The sequence below is a fragment of the Aegilops tauschii genome, chromosome 4, assembly GCF_002575655.3.
Source record: "Aegilops tauschii subsp. strangulata cultivar AL8/78 chromosome 4, Aet v6.0, whole genome shotgun sequence".
Taxonomy (NCBI): Eukaryota; Viridiplantae; Streptophyta; class Magnoliopsida; order Poales; family Poaceae; genus Aegilops; species Aegilops tauschii.
Window position 1 is genome coordinate 74,629,151 of NC_053038.3, and position 18,173 is coordinate 74,647,323.

The following is an 18,173-nucleotide window of genomic DNA, read 5'->3' on the forward strand; positions in this document are numbered from 1 at the left end:
CTTTTGCATGTTGCTTCTGTTTCTTTCCTTTATGGGAGTGGCCACGCCTCAGTCGAGTGAGACACTTTATCGGTCAGCTAATGTCACTCGTTTGACCTAGAGCGCTTGATCTAGTGCGTTTATTCTCACCTTTTCATGGTCTGGTTTTTGTTTTTTTACAAACTACGGCCCAACTACACAATTGGTTAATTGCCTACAAAAAATCCAATGGTTCATAAACTATACAACAAAACAAACTAGTAACCGTGCACGTGCCATACACATCCAATACAATAGTATATTGGGGAACTTTACATTGTGTTCTTCCACTCCGATTACTCTCCCCTTCGTGCCTTTTGGTTTCAAATTTTTAGTATGCCAATGTCCTAATTTGTGACATAGGGGCCGTCTTCCTAGCGAAGATGCTACCTCTGCATGCATCATTGGTTGGGTGGCTCGGGCGGATGATGTTGCTACACCCTAGGGGCTTTTGGCAGTCATTGACATTCGTAACACGGTTTGCATCCTTATATTGATATATGAACACATCTTCTTCCAACTATTCTTGTTCGTATAATTAGTCGTGACAAGATATGATTAAGCGGAAAGAAAACAATCAAGGTAGGCCATTATGGAGATTATTTGTGCAATTAATGTTGTTAGAAAAATATCACAATTATCAAAATTGATTGCAATTAATGTTGTTAAAAATATCATAATTATCAATTAATGATGTTGCCAAAATCAATTACAATTATTGTATACCGTGGTGTTTCCATTCTATCGGTGATGTGATGAATACATCATTGGAGCGTCGTGGGACGTTGAACATAGATGGTTGGATGGCTGAGATCATTTGGTTGTCCGATGTTGAGTGCCTCTGAATGTGATCCAACATCTCGCTCAGGAGAAATTTCTTGCGCTCCTCTTGAGCCCGATTTCACAACGGGACTAGGGGATCTTCCCTGAGGTCCGATCTGACATGGATCTGGGTTCTTCGTATTTGGCCAGATCTATCGTCTGGCCCTCGGGGTGTGTCGTCGGATCCTGGCTCCTAGTCCGGCCCGACGAGCGACTCTCTCCTGAGCCTGATTTGACATAGGCACCGGGACAGGTGCCTCATGTTGCTCCTCAACCTAGTCTGACACCCAACTTGACAAGACTAGCTCTCCGCGGGAATCCGCGGTGTACTCCAAGTAACTGAATCTGACGACTTGACCTGGAGCGGAGGTATTGATCTGGCCTAGGTGATCAGTCGAATCAGCGAAGGGAGTGATGATGCCGAAGACAAAGATCTAGCTCGGCATGAAAGTCATGATGGCGCCGCTCGCCGATCTTAATTCCCATCAAATCTCCGCGATTACGTAGTAGGACCTGTATGGGCCACCAATGACGGAGTCGAATCCGACAGATCTGAGGTAGGGGGTCCCGAGCTAGTAGTCTTGACACGATGGTAACAGGAGCACGGGTTTTACCCAGGTTCGGGCTCTCCTTTGATATAAAACCCTACATCATGACTTGTGTTTGTATTAATTTGGGATGGAGTACAAAGTACATACATGTGATCTACTGTGAGATACTTGGCTGTCGTTTATGAGCCCTAGCTCTCGGTTATATATAGGTACCGGGGCATCTAGGGTTACAACCTAGTTGACTAGGTACTAGGGGAATATGTCGTAGACGACCTCTAATGTATTGAAGTACGCGTCATGTCTTTAGGAACCTCTCTTTTATACGGCATGGGACTCCTGACGTGGCCCACTGGTGAACCGATATGGGGTCCTCGGTCCGGCCCACCTGGCCAAAAGATGACATGGTGAATTGTTGGAAATATGCCCTAGAGGCAATAATAAATGGTTATTATTATTATATTTCTTTGTCCATGGTAATTGTCTATTGTTCATGCTATAATTGTATTGTCCGGAAATCGTAATACATGTGTGAATACATAGACCACAACGTGTCCCTAGTAAGCCTCTAGTTGACTAGCTCGTTGATCAACAGATAGTCATGGTTTCCTGACTATGGACATTGGATGTCATTGATAACGGGATCACATCATTAGGAGAATGATGTGATGGACAAGACCCAATCCTAAGCATAGCATAAAAGATCGTGTAGTTTCGTTTGCTAGAGCTTTTCCAATGTCAAGTATCTTTTCCTTAGACCATGAGATCGTGCAACTCCCGGATATCGTAGGAGTGCTTTGGGTGTGCCAGACTTCACAACGTAACTGGGTGACTATAAGGGTGCACTACGGGTATCTCCGAAAGTGTCTGTTGGGTTGGCACGGATCAAGACTGGGATTTGTCACTCCGTGTGACGGAGAGGTATCTCTGGGCCCACTCGGTAATGCATCATCATAATGAGCTCAATGTGACTAAGGCGTTAGTCACGGGATCATGCATTGCGGTACGAGTAAAGAGACTTGCCGGTAACGAGATTGAACAAGGTATTGGGATACCGACGATCGAATCTCGGGCAAGTAACATACCGATTGACAAAGGGAATTGTATACGGGATTGATTGAATCCTCGACATCGTGGTTCATCCGATGAGATCATCGTGGAACATGTGGGAGCCAACATGGGTATCCAGATCCCGCTGTTGGTTATTGACCGGAGAGGCGTCTCGGTCATGTCTACATGTCTCCCGAACCCGTAGGGTCTACACACTTAAGGTTCGGTGACGCTAGGGTTGTAGAGATATGTGTGTGCGGAAACCCGAAAGTTGTTCGGAGTCCCGGATGAGATCCTGGACGTCACGAGAGGTTCCGGAATGGTCCGGAGGTGAAGAATTATATATAGGCAGTCAAGTTTCGGCCACCGGGAAAGTTTCGGGGATTACCGGTATTGTACCGGGACCACCGGAAGGGTCCCGGGGGTCCACCGGGTGGGGCCACCTATCCCGGAGGGCCCCATGGGCTGAAGTGGGAAGGAAACCAGCCCCTAGTGGGCTGGGAGCCCCCCCATGTGCCTCCCCCCATGCGCCTAGGGTTGGGAACCCTAGGGTGGGGGGGTTTCCCACTTGCCTTGGGGGGCAAGGCACCCCCTTGGCCGCCGCCCCCCACCCTAGATGGGATCTGGCCGGCGCCCCCCCCCCCCTCCCAAGGGGGCCTATATAAAGGGGGGGAGGGAGGGCAACAACATTACAGCCTTGGGCGCCTCCCTCCTCCCCTGCTACACCTCTCCGTCTCGCAGAAGCTCGGCGAAGCCCTGCCGAGACCCGCTACATCCACCACCACGCCATCGTGCTGCTGGATCTCCATCAACCTCTCCTTCCCCCTTGCTGGATCAAGAAGGAGGAGATGTCGCTGCACCGTACATGTGTTGAACGCGGAGGTGCCGTCCGTTCGGCACTCGGTCATCGGTGATTTGGATCACGGCGAGTACGACTCCGTCATCCACGTTCATTGGAACGCTTCCGCTCGCGATCTACAAGGGTATGTAGATGCACTCCTTTCCCTCGTTGCTAGTATACTCCATAGATGCATCTTGGTGAGCGTAGGAAAATCTTAAAATTATGCTACGATTCGCAACAGTGGTATCAGAGCAAGGTTTATGCGTAGTTACTATGCACGAGTAGAACACAAAGAAGTTGTGGGCGTTGATGTTGCCAATTCTTCTTGCCGCTACTAGTCGTTTCTTGTTTCGGCGGCATTGTAGGATGAAGCGGCCCGGACCGGCCTTACACGTACGCTTACGTGAGACAGGTTCCACCGACTGACATGCACTAGATGCATAAGGTGGCTAGCGGGTGTCTGTCTCTCCTACTTTAGTCGGAACGGATTCGATGAAAAGGGTCCTTATGAAGGGTAAATAGAAATTGGCAAATCACGTTGTGGTCATACGTAGGTAAGAAAACGTTCTTGCTAGAAACCTACAAACCACGTAAAAACTTGCAACAACAATTAGAGGACGTCTAACTTGTTTTTGCAGCATGTGTTAGGTGATGTGATATGGCCAGAAGATGTGATGAATGATATATGTGATGTATGAGATTGATCATATTCTTGTAATAGGAATCACGACTTGCATGTCGATGAGTATGACAACCGGCAGGAGCCATAGGAGTTGTCTTTATTATTTTGTATGACCTGCGTGTCATTGAATAACGCCATGTAATTTACTTTACTTTGTTGCTAAACGCGTTAGCCATAGAAGTAGAAGTAATCGTTGGCGTGACGACTTCATGAAGACACAATGATGGAGATCATGATGATGGAGATCATGGTGTCATGCCGGTGACGAAGATGATCATGGTGCCCCGAAGATGGAGATCAAAGGAGCATGATGATATTGGCCATATCATGTCACTATTTGATTGCATGTGATGTTTATCATGTTTATGCATCTTATTTTCTTAGAACGACGGTAGTAAGTAAGATGATCCCTTATGATAATTTCAAGAAAAGTGTTCCCCCTAACTGTGCACCGTTGCGAAGGTTCGTTGTTTCGAAGCACCACGTGATGATCGGGTGTGATAGATTCTAACGTTCGAATACAACGGGTGTTGACGAGCCTAGCATGTACAGACATGGCCTCGGAACACACGCAATACACTTAGGTTGACTTGACGAGCCTAGCATGTACAGACATGGCCTCGGAACACGGAGGACCGAAAGGTCGAGCATGAGTCGTATAGAAGATACGATCAACATGGAGATGTTCACCGATCTTGACTAGTCCGTCTCACGTGATGATCGGACACGGCCTAGTTAACTCGGATCATGTTTCACTTAGATGACTAGAGGGATGTCTATCTGAGTGGGAGTTCATTAAATAATTTGATTAGATGAACTTAATTATCATGAACTTAGTCTAAAATCTTTACACTATGTCTTGTAGATCAAATGGCCAACGTTGTCCTCAATTTCAACGCGTTCCTAGAGAAAACCAAGCTGAAAGATGATGGCAGCAACTATACGGACTGGGTCCGGAACCTGAGGATCATCCTCATAGTAGCCAAGAAAGATTATGTCTTAGAAGCACCGCTAGGTGATGCACCCAATCCCTGAAAACCAAGATGTTATGAACGCTTGGCAATCACGTGCTGATGATTACTCCCTCGTTTAGTGCGGCATGCTTTACAGCTTAGAACCGGGTCTCCAAAAGCGTTTTGAGAAACATGGAGCATATGAGATGTTCGAGGAGCTGAAACTGGTTTTTCAAGCTCATGCCTGGGTCGAGAGATATGAAGTCTCCGACAAGTTCTTCAGCTGTAAAATGGAGGAGAATAGTTCTGTTAGTGAGCACATACTCAGAATGTCTGGGTTGCACAACCGCTTGACTCAGCTGGGAGTTAATCTTCCGGATGACGCGGTCATTGACAGAATCCTTCAGTCGCTTCCACCAAGCTTCAAGAGCTTTGTGATGAACTACAATATGCAGGGGATGGAAAAGACCATTCCTGAGGTATATTCGATGCTGAAATCAGCGGAGGTGGAAATCAGAAAAGAACATCAAGTGTTGATGGTGAATAAAACCACTAAGTTCAAGAAGGGCAAGGGTAAGAAGAACTTCAAGAAGGACGGCAAGGGAGTTGCCGCGCCCGGTAAGCCAGTTGCCGGGAAGAAGTCGTAGAATGGACCCAAGCCTGAAACTGAGTGCTTTTATTGCAAGGGAAGTGGTCACTGGAAGCGGAACTGCCCCAAATACTTAGCGGACAAGAAGAAGGCCGGCAACACCAAAGGTATATGTGATATACATGTAATTGATGTGTACCTTACCAGTACTCGTAGTAGCTCCTGGGTATTTGATACCGGTGCGGTTGCTCATATTTGTAACTCAAAACAGGAACTATGGAATAAACGGAGACTGGCAAAGGACGAGGTGACGATGCGCGTCGGGAATGGTTCCAAGGTCGATGTGATCGCCGTCGGCACGCTACCTCTGCATCTACCCACGGGATTAGTTTTAAACCTCAATAATTGTTATTTAGTGCCAGCTTTGAGCATGAACATTGTATCTGGATCTCGTTTAATTCGAGATGGCTACTCATTTAAATCCGAGAATAATGGTTGTTCTATTTATTTGAGAGATATGTTTTATGGTCATGCCCCGCTGGTCAATGGTTTATTTTTGATGAATCTCGAACGTTATGTTACACATGTTCATAGTGTGAATACCAAAAGATGTAAAGTTGATAACGATAGTCCCACATACTTGTGGCACTGCCGCCTTGGTCACATTGGTGTCAAGCGCATGAAGAAGCTCCATGCAGATGGACTTTTGGAGTCTCTTGATTACGAATCATTTGACACGTGCGAACCATGCCTCATGGGTAAGATGACCAAGACTCCGTTCTCCGGAACAATGGAGCGAGCAACCAACTTATTGGAAATCATACATACCGATGTGTGCGGTCCAATGAGTGTTGAGGCTCGCGGAGGATATCGTTATGTTCTCACTCACACTGATGACTTAAGTAGATATGGGTATGTCTACCTAATGAAACACAAGTCTGAAACCTTTGAAAAGTTCAAGGAATTTCAGAGTGAGGTTGAGAATCAACGTGACAGGAAAATAAAATTCTTACGATCAGATCGTGGTGGAGAATATTTAAGTCACGAATTTGGTACACACTTAAAGAAATGTGGAATAGTTTCACAACTCATGCCGCCTGGAACACCTCAGAGAAATGGTGTGTCCGAACGTCGTAATCGCACTCTATTGGATATGGTGCGATCTATGATGTCTCTTACCGATTTACCGCTCTCATTTTGGGGTTATGCTTTAGAGACTGCCGCATTCACTTTAAATAGGGCTCCGTCGAAATCCGTTGAGACGACACCGTATGAATTATGGTTTGGGAAGAAACCTAAGCTGTCGTTTCTAAAAGTTTGGGGATGCGATGCTTATGTCAAGAAACTTCAACCTGAAAAGCTCGAACCCAAGTCGGAAAAATGCGTCTTCATAGGATACCCTAAGGAAACTATTGGGTATATCTTCTACCTCAGATCCGAAGGCAAGATCTTCGTTGCCAAGAACGGGTCCTTTCTAGAGAAGGAGTTTCTCTCGAAAGAATTGAGTGGGAGGAAAGTGGAACTTGATGAGGTGATAGTCACCCCTTCCGAACCGGAAAGTAGCGCAGCGCGGGAAAATATTCTTGTGGTGCCTACACCGACTGGGGAGGAAGTTAATGATGATGATCATGAAGCTTCGGATCAAGTTACTGAACTTCGTAGGTCCACAAGGACACGTTCCGCACCAGAGTGGTACGGCAACCCTGTCCTGGAAATCATGTTGTTAGACAACGGTGAACCTTCGAACTATGAAGAAGCGATGGCGGGCCCGGATTCCGACAAATGGCTAGAAGCCATGAAATCCGAGATAGGATCCATGTATGAAAACGAAGTATGGACTTTGACTGACTTGCCCGATGATCGGCGAGCCATAGAAAACAAATGGATCTTTAAGAAGAAGACGGACGCGGATGGTAATGTGACCATCTACAAAGCTCGACTTGTCGCTAAGGGTTATCGACAAGTTCAAGGGGTTGACTACGATGAGACTTTCTCACCCGTAGCGAAGCTGAAGTCCGTCCGAATCATGTTAGCAATTGCCGCATACTATGATTATGAGATATGGCATATGGACGTCAAAACGGCATTCCTTAATGGCTTCCTTAAGGAAGAGTTGTATATGATGCAGCCGGAAGGTTTTGTCGATCCTAAGAATGCTAACAAAGTATGCAAGCTCCAGCGCTCAATCTATGGACTGGCGCAAGCATCTCGGAGTTGGAACATTCGCTTTGATGAGATGATCAAAGCGTTTGGGTTTACACAGACTTATGGAGAAGTCTGTGTTTACAAGAAAGTGAGTGGGAGCTCTGTAGCATTTCTCATATTATATGTGGATGACATACTATTGATGGGAAATGATATAGAATTCTTGGAAAGTATAAAGGCCTATTTGAATAAGTGTTTTTCAATGAAGGACCTTGGAGAAGCTGCTTATGTATTAGGCATCAAAATCTATAGAGATAGATCAAGACGCCTCATTGGTCTTTCACAGAGTACATACCTTGACAAGATATTGAAGAAGTTCAATATGGATCAGTCCAAGAAGGGGTTCTTGCCTGTATTGCAAGGTGTGCAGTTGAGCACGGCTCAATGCCCGACCACGGCAGAAGATATAGAAAAGATGAGTGTCACCCCCTATGCCTCGGCCATAGGGTCTATTATGTATGCCATGCTGTGTACCAGACCTGATGTAAACCTTGCCGTAAGTTTGGTAGGAAGGTACCAAAGTAATCCCGGCATGGAACACTGGACAGCGGTCAAGAATATCCTGAAGTACCTGAAAAGGACTAAGGATATGTTTCTCGTTTATGGAGGTGACGAAGAGCTCGTCGTAAAGGGTTACGTCGACGCTAGCTTCGACACAGATCTGGATGACTCGAAGTCACAAACCAGATACGTGTATATTTTGAATGGAGGAGCAGTAAGCTGGTGCAGTTGCAAGCAAAGCGTCGTGGCGGGATCTACATGTGAAGCGGAGTACATGGTAGCCTCGGAGGCAGCACAGGAAGCAGTCTGGATGAAGGAGTTCATTACCGACCTAGGGGTGATTCCCAATGCGTCGGGCCCGATGACTCTTTTCTGTGACAACACTGGAGCCATTGCCCTTGCGAAGGAGCCCAGGTTTCACAGGAAGACCAGGCATATCAAGCGTCGCTTCAACTCCATTCGTGAAAGTGTTCAAAATGGAGACATAGATATTTGTAAAGTACATACGGACCTGAATGTAGCAGATCCGTTGACTAAACCTCTCCCTAGAGCAAAACATGATCAACACCAGGACGCAATGGGTGTTCGATTCATCACAATGTAACTAGATTATTAACTCTAGTGCAAGTGGGAGACTGTTGGAAATATGCCCTAGAGGCAATAATAAATGGTTATTATTATTATATTTCTTTGTTCATGGTAATTGTCTATTGTTCATGCTATAATTGTATTGTCCGGAAATCGTAATACATGTGTGAATACATAGACCACAACGTGTCCCTAGTAAGCCTCTAGTTGACTAGCTCGTTGATCAACAGATAGTCATGGTTTCCTGACTATGGACATTGGATGTCATTGATAACGGGATCACATCATTAGGAGAATGATGTGATGGACAAGACCCAATCCTAAGCATAGCATAAAAGATCGTGTAGTTTCGTTTGCTAGAGCTTTTCCAATGTCAACTATCTTTTCCTTAGACCATGAGATCGTGCAACTCCCGGATATCGTAGGAGTGCTTTGGGTGTGCCAAACGTCACAACGTAACTGGGTGACTATAAGGGTGCACTACGGGTATCTCCGAAAGTGTCTGTTGGGTTGGCACGGATCAAGACTGGGATTTGTCACTCCGTGTGACGGAGAGGTATCTCTGGGCCCACTCGGTAATGCATCATCATAATGAGCTCAATGTGACTAAGGCGTTAGTCACGGGATCATGCATTGCGGTACGAGTAAAGAGACTTGCCGGTAACGAGATTGAACAAGGTATTGGGATACCGACGATCGAATCTCGGGCAAGTAACATACCGATTGACAAAGGGAATTGTATACGGGATTGATTGAATCCTCGACATCGTGGTTCATCCGATGAGATCATCGTGGAACATGTGGGAGCCAACATGGGTATCCAGATCCCGCTGTTGGTTATTGACCGGAGAGGCGTCTCGGTCATGTCTGCATGTCTCCCGAACCCGTAGGGTCTACACACTTAAGGTTCGGTGACGCTAGGGTTGTAGAGATATGTGTGTGCGGAAACCCGAAAGTTGTTCGGAGTCCCGGATGAGATCCTGGACGTCACGAGAGGTTCCGGAATGGTCCGGAGGTGAAGAATTATATATAGGAAGTCAAGTTTCGGCCACCGGGAAAGTTTCGGGGATTACCGGTATTGTACCGGGACCACCGGAAGGGTCCCGGGGGTCCACCGGGTGGGGCCACCTATCCCGGAGGGCCCCATGGGCTGAAGTGGGAAGGGAACCAGCCCCTAGTGGGCTGGGCGCCCCCCATGGGCCTCCCCCCATGCGCCTAGGGTTGGGAACCCTAGGGTGGGGGGGTTTCCCACTTGCCTTGGGGGGCAAGGCACCCCCTTGGCCGCCGCCCCCCACCCTAGATGGGATCTGGCCGGCGCCCCCCCCCTCCCAGGGGGGCCTATATAAAGGGGGGAGGGAGGGCAGCAACATTACAGCCTTGGGCGCCTCCCTCCTCCCCTGCTACACCTCTCCGTCTCGCAGAAGCTCGGCGAAGCCCTGTCGAGACCCGCTACATCCACCACCACGCCGTCGTGCTGCTGGATCTCCATCAACCTCTCCTTCCCCCTTGCTGGATCAAGAAGGAGGAGACGTCGCTGCACCGTACGTGTGTTGAACGCGGAGGTGCCGTCCGTTCGGCACTCGGTCATCGGTGATTTGGATCACGGCGAGTACGACTCCGTCATCCACGTTCATTGGAACGCTTCCGCTCGCGATCTACAAGGGTATGTAGATGCACTCCTTTCCCTCGTTGCTAGTATACTCCATAGATGCATCTTGGTGAGCGTAGGAAAATCTTAAAATTATGCTACGATTCGCAACAGTGGTATCAGAGCAAGGTTTATGCGTAGTTACTATGCACGAGTAGAACACAAAGAAGTTGTGGGCGTTGATGTTGCCAATTCTTCTTGCCGCTACTAGTCGTTTCTTGTTTCGGCGGCATTGTAGGATGAAGCGGCCCGGACCGGCCTTACACGTACGCTTACATGAGACAGGTTCCACCGACTGACATGCACTAGATGCATAAGGTGGCTAGCGGGTGTCTGTCTCTCCTACTTTAGTCGGAACGGATTCGATGAAAAGGGTCCTTATGAAGGGTAAATAGAAATTGGCAAATCACGTTGTGGTCATACGTAGGTAAGAAAACGTTCTTGCTAGAAACCTACAAACCACGTAAAAACTTGCAACAACAATTAGAGGACGTCTAACTTGTTTTTGCAGCATGTGTTAGGTGATGTGATATGGCCAGAAGATGTGATGAATGATATATGTGATGTATGAGATTGATCATATTCTTGTAATAGGAATCACGACTTGCATGTCGATGAGTATGACAACCGGCAGGAGCCATAGGAGTTGTCTTTATTATTTTGTATGACCTGCGTGTCATTGAATAACGCCATGTAATTTACTTTACTTTGTTGCTAAACGCGTTAGCCATAGAAGTAGAAGTAATCGTTGGCGTGACGACTTCATGAAGACACAATGATGGAGATCATGATGATGGAGATCATGGTGTCATGCCGGTGACGAAGATGATCATGGTGCCCCGAAGATGGAGATCAAAGGAGCATGATGATATTGGCCATATCATGTCACTATTTGATTGCATGTGATGTTTATCATGTTTATGCATCTTATTTTCTTAGAACGACGGTAGTAAGTAAGATGATCCCTTATGATAATTTCAAGAAAAGTGTTCCCCCTAACTGTGCACCGTTGCGAAGGTTCGTTGTTTCGAAGCACCACGTGATGATCGGGTGTGATAGATTCTAACGTTCGAATACAACGGGTGTTGACGAGCCTAGCATGTACAGACATGGCCTCGGAACACACGCAATACACTTAGGTTGACTTGACGAGCCTAGCATGTACAGACATGGCCTCGGAACACGGAGGACCGAAAGGTCGAGCATGAGTCGTATAGAAGATACGATCAACATGGAGATGTTCACCGATCTTGACTAGTCCGTCTCACGTGATGATCGGACACGGCCTAGTTAACTCGGATCATGTTTCACTTAGATGACTAGAGGGATGTCTATCTGAGTGGGAGTTCATTAAATAATTTGATTAGATGAACTTAATTATCATGAACTTAGTCTAAAATCTTTACACTATGTCTTGTAGATCAAATGGCCAACGTTGTCCTCAATTTCAACGCGTTCCTAGAGAAAACCAAGCTGAAAGATGATGGCAGCAACTATACGGACTGGGTCCGAAACCTGAGGATCATCCTCATAGTAGCCAAGAAAGATTATGTCTTAGAAGCACCGCTAGGTGATGCACCAATCCCTGAAAACCAAGACGTTATGAACGCTTGGCAATCACGTGCTGATGATTACTCCCTCGTTTAGTGCGGCATGCTTTACAGCTTAGAACCGGGTCTCCAAAAGCGTTTTGAGAAACATGGAGCATATGAGATGTTCGAGGAGCTGAAACTGGTTTTTCAAGCTCATGCCTGGGTCGAGAGATATGAAGTCTCCGACAAGTTCTTCAGCTGTAAAATGGAGGAGAATAGTTCTGTTAGTGAGCACATACTCAGAATGTCTGGGTTGCACAACCGCTTGACTCAGCTGGGAGTTAATCTTCCGGATGACGCGGTCATTGACAGAATCCTTCAGTCGCTTCCACCAAGCTTCAAGAGCTTTGTGATGAACTACAATATGCAGGGGATGGAAAAGACCATTCCTGAGGTATATTCGATGCTGAAATCAGCGGAGGTGGAAATCAGAAAAGAACATCAAGTGTTGATGGTGAATAAAACCACTAAGTTCAAGAAGGGCAAGGGTAAGAAGAACTTCAAGAAGGACGGCAAGGGAGTTGCCGCGCCCGGTAAGCCAGTTGCCGGGAAGAAGTCGAAGAATGGACCCAAGCCTGAAACTGAGTGCTTTTATTGCAAGGGAAGTGGTCACTGGAAGCGGAACTGCCCCAAATACTTAGCGGACAAGAAGAAGGCCGGCAACACCAAAGGTATATGTGATATACATGTAATTGATGTGTACCTTACCAGTACTCGTAGTAGCTCCTGGGTATTTGATACCGGTGCGGTTGCTCATATTTGTAACTCAAAACAGGAACTACGGAATAAACGGAGACTGGCAAAGGACGAGGTGACGATGCGCGTCGGGAATGGTTCCAAGGTCGATGTGATCGCCGTCGGCACGCTACCTCTGCATCTACCCACGGGATTAGTTTTAAACCTCAATAATTGTTATTTAGTGCCAGCTTTGAGCATGAACATTGTATCTGGATCTCGTTTAATTCGAGATGGCTACTCATTTAAATCCGAGAATAATGGTTGTTCTATTTATTTGAGAGATATGTTTTATGGTCATGCCCCGCTGGTCAATGGTTTATTTTTTATGAATCTCGAACGTTATGTTACACATGTTCATAGTGTGAATACCAAAAGATGTAAAGTTGATAACGATAGTCCCACATACTTGTGGCACTGCCGCCTTGGTCACATTGGTGTCAAGCGCATGAAGAAGCTCCATGCAGATGGACTTTTGGAGTCTCTTGATTACGAATCATTTGACACGTGCGAACCATGCCTCATGGGTAAGATGACCAAGACTCCGTTCTCCGGAACAATGGAGCGAGCAACCAACTTATTGGAAATCATACATACCGATGTGTGCGGTCCAATGAGTGTTGAGGCTCGCGGAGGATATCGTTATGTTCTCACTCACACTGATGACTTAAGTAGATATGGGTATGTCTACCTAATGAAACACAAGTCTGAAACCTTTGAAAAGTTCAAGGAATTTCAGAGTGAGGTTGAGAATCAACGTGACAGGAAAATAAAATTCTTACGATCAGATCGTGGTGGAGAATATTTAAGTCACGAATTTGGTACACACTTAAAGAAATGTGGAATAGTTTCACAACTCATGCCGCCTGGAACACCTCAGAGAAATGGTGTGTCCGAACGTCGTAATCGCACTCTATTGGATATGGTGCGATCTATGATGTCTCTTACCGATTTACCGCTCTCATTTTGGGGTTATGCTTTAGAGACTGCCGCATTCACTTTAAATAGGGCTCCGTCGAAATCCGTTGAGACGACACCGTATGAATTATGGTTTGGGAAGAAACCTAAGCTGTCGTTTCTAAAAGTTTGGGGATGCGATGCTTATGTCAAGAAACTTCAACCTGAAAAGCTCGAACCCAAGTCGGAAAAATGCGTCTTCATAGGATACCCTAAGGAAACTATTGGGTATATCTTCTACCTCAGATCCGAAGGCAAGATCTTCGTTGCCAAGAACGGGTCCTTTCTAGAGAAGGAGTTTCTCTCGAAAGAATTGAGTGGGAGGAAAGTGGAACTTGATGAGGTGATAGTCACCCCTTCCGAACCGGAAAGTAGCGCAGCGCGGGAAAATATTCTTGTGGTGCCTACACCGACTGGGGAGGAAGTTAATGATGATGATCATGAAGCTTCGGATCAAGTTACTGAACTTCGTAGGTCCACAAGGACACGTTCCGCACCAGAGTGGTACGGCAACCCTGTCCTGGAAATCATGTTGTTAGACAACGGTGAACCTTCGAACTATGAAGAAGCGATGGCGGGCCCGGATTCCGACAAATGGCTAGAAGCCATGAAATCCGAGATAGGATCCATGTATGAAAACGAAGTATGGACTTTGACTGACTTGCCCGATGATCGGCGAGCCATAGAAAACAAATGGATCTTTAAGAAGAAGACGGACGCGGATGGTAATGTGACCATCTACAAAGCTCGACTTGTCGCTAAGGGTTATCGACAAGTTCAAGGGGTTGACTACGATGAGACTTTCTCACCCGTAGCGAAGCTGAAGTCCGTCCGAATCATGTTAGCAATTGCCGCATACTATGATTATGAGATATGGCATATGGACGTCAAAACGGCATTCCTTAATGGCTTCCTTAAGGAAGAGTTGTATATGATGCAGCCGGAAGGTTTTGTCGATCCTAAGAATGCTAACAAAGTATGCAAGCTCCAGCGCTCAATCTATGGACTGGTGCAAGCATCTCGGAGTTGGAACATTCGCTTTGATGAGATGATCAAAGCGTTTGGGTTTACACAGACTTATGGAGAAGTCTGTGTTTACAAGAAAGTGAGTGGGAGCTCTGTAGCATTTCTCATATTATATGTGGATGACATACTATTGATGGGAAATGATATAGAATTCTTGGAAAGTATAAAGGCCTATTTGAATAAGTGTTTTTCAATGAAGGACCTTGGAGAAGCTGCTTATGTATTAGGCATCAAAATCTATAGAGATAGATCAAGACGCCTCATTGGTCTTTCACAGAGTACATACCTTGACAAGATATTGAAGAAGTTCAATATGGATCAGTCCAAGAAGGGGTTCTTGCCTGTATTGCAAGGTGTGCAGTTGAGCACGGCTCAATGCCCGACCACGGCAGAAGATATAGAAAAGATGAGTGTCACCCCCTATGCCTCGGCCATAGGGTCTATTATGTATGCCATGCTGTGTACCAGACCTGATGTAAACCTTGCCGTAAGTTTGGTAGGAAGGTACCAAAGTAATCCCGGCATGGAACACTGGACAGCGGTCAAGAATATCCTGAAGTACCTGAAAAGGACTAAGGATATGTTTCTCGTTTATGGAGGTGACGAAGAGCTCGTCGTAAAGGGTTACGTCGACGCTAGCTTCGACACAGATCTGGATGACTCGAAGTCACAAACCAGATACGTGTATATTTTGAATGGAGGAGCAGTAAGCTGGTGCAGTTGCAAGCAAAGCGTCGTGGCGGGATCTACATGTGAAGCGGAGTACATGGTAGCCTCGGAGGCAGCACAGGAAGCAGTCTGGATGAAGGAGTTCATTACCGACCTAGGGGTGATTCCCAATGCGTCGGGCCCGATGACTCTTTTCTGTGACAACACTGGAGCCATTGCCCTTGCGAAGGAGCCCAGGTTTCACAGGAAGACCAGGCATATCAAGCGTCGCTTCAACTCCATTCGTGAAAGTGTTCAAAATGGAGACATAGATATTTGTAAAGTACATACGGACCTGAATGTAGCAGATCCGTTGACTAAACCTCTCCCTAGAGCAAAACATGATCAACACCAGGACGCAATGGGTGTTCGATTCATCACAATGTAACTAGATTATTAACTCTAGTGCAAGTGGGAGACTGTTGGAAATATGCCCTAGAGGCAATAATAAATGGTTATTATTATTATATTTCTTTGTTCATGGTAATTGTCTATTGTTCATGCTATAATTGTATTGTCCGGAAATCGTAATACATGTGTGAATACATAGACCACAACGTGTCCCTAGTAAGCCTCTAGTTGACTAGCTCGTTGATCAACAGATAGTCATGGTTTCCTGACTATGGACATTGGATGTCATTGATAACGGGATCACATCATTAGGAGAATGATGTGATGGACAAGACCCAATCCTAAGCATAGCATAAAAGATCGTGTAGTTTCGTTTGCTAGAGCTTTTCCAATGTCAAGTATCTTTTCCTTAGACCATGAGATCGTGCAACTCCCGGATATCGTAGGAGTGCTTTGGGTGTGCCAAACGTCACAACGTAACTGGGTGACTATAAGGGTGCACTACGGGTATCTCCGAAAGTGTATGTTGGGTTGGCACGGATCAAGACTGGGATTTGTCACTCCGTGTGACGGAGAGGTATCTCTGGGCCCACTCGGTAATGCATCATCATAATGAGCTCAATGTGACTAAGGCGTTAGTCACGGGAGCATGCATTGCGGTACGAGTAAAGAGACTTGCCGGTAACGAGATTGAACAAGGTATTGGGATACCGACGATCGAATCTCGGGCAAGTAACATACCGATTGACAAAGGGAATTGTATACGGGATTGATTGAATCCTCGACATCGTGGTTCATCCGATGAGATCATCGTGGAACATGTGGGAGCCAACATGGGTATCCAGATCCCGCTGTTGGTTATTGACCGGAGAGGCGTCTCGGTCATGTCTGCATGTCTCCCGAACCCGTAGGGTCTACACACTTAAGGTTCGGTGACGCTAGGGTTGTAGAGATATGTGTGTGCGGAAACCCGAAAGTTGTTCGGAGTCCCGGATGAGATCCTGGACGTCACGAGAGGTTCCGGAATGGTCCGGAGGTGAAGAATTATATATAGGAAGTCAAGTTTCGGCCACCGGGAAAGTTTCGGGGATTACCGGTATTGTACCGGGACCACCGGAAGGGTCCCGGGGGTCCACCGGGTGGGGCCACCTATCCCGGAGGGCCCCATGGGCTGAAGTGGGAAGGGAACCAGCCCCTAGTGGGCTGGGCGCCCCCCCATGGGCCTCCCCCATGCGCCTAGGGTTGGGAACCCTAGGGTGGGGGGGTTTCCCACTTGCCTTGGGGGGCAAGGCACCCCCTTGGCCGCCGCCCCCCACCCTAGATGGGATCTGGCCGGCGCCCCCCCTCCCAGGGGGGCCTATATAAAGGGGGGAGGGAGGGCAGCAACATTACAGCCTTGGGCGCCTCCCTCCTCCCCTGCTACACCTCTCCGTCTCGCAGAAGCTCGGCGAAGCCCTGCCGAGACCCGCTACATCCACCACCACGCCGTCGTGCTGCTGGATCTCCATCAACCTCTCCTTCCCCCTTGCTGGATCAAGAAGAAGGAGACGTCGCTCCACCGTACGTGTGTTGAACGCGGAGGTGCCGTCCGTTCGGCACTCGGTCATCGGTGATTTGGATCACGGCGAGTACGACTCCGTCATCCACGTTCATTGGAACGCTTCCGCTCGCGATCTACAAGGGTATGTAGATGCACTCCTTTCCCTCGTTGCTAGTATACTCCATAGATGCATCTTGGTGAGCGTAGGAAAATCTTAAAATTATGCTACGATTCCCAACATGAATGACCCCAAATCCAGAACACCGCCACTAGCTCTTGCCTCGCCTGCTCTGTCGTCTCGCACAACAGATAGGAAACACCTCGACCAGTCGATGCAGGAGGCGATGCCATTGCCACCCTCAGACCACTCGATGTCACCACCCTTGACGAAGAAACCCTGATCCTAGCACTACCTACGATCGTCAGCTGGTCGCCTCACAGTCACCTCTTGGGGTTTTCTTTTCCTGGTAGACCCTCACTCCGCAATGTTGTCATTTCGAACAACAGTCTCGCAGAAACACAACTCTTCGTGTGAAGTAAAGAAGTCAGATGTGTGCTCTTTCCTCTTCCACAAGAAAAGCTCTCTCCTCCCGTTGGCACCGCCGCCGGTCCGTCCTATCTCTTATGGCCTCTAGGCCATGGAGGTGCGGACGATCTTGGCCCCCGCCGGCGGGAGGGACTTGTTCTCGTTCTTCTTAGATTCAAGGTCTTGGTTGGGGTTGTGTGGCGGCGGCGATGCCCCTTAGTAGGAATAATGTCCCCCACGTCCTATCCACGTCCTGATGGTGCATCTAGCATGGTCGGAGAGCGTGTGGAGGT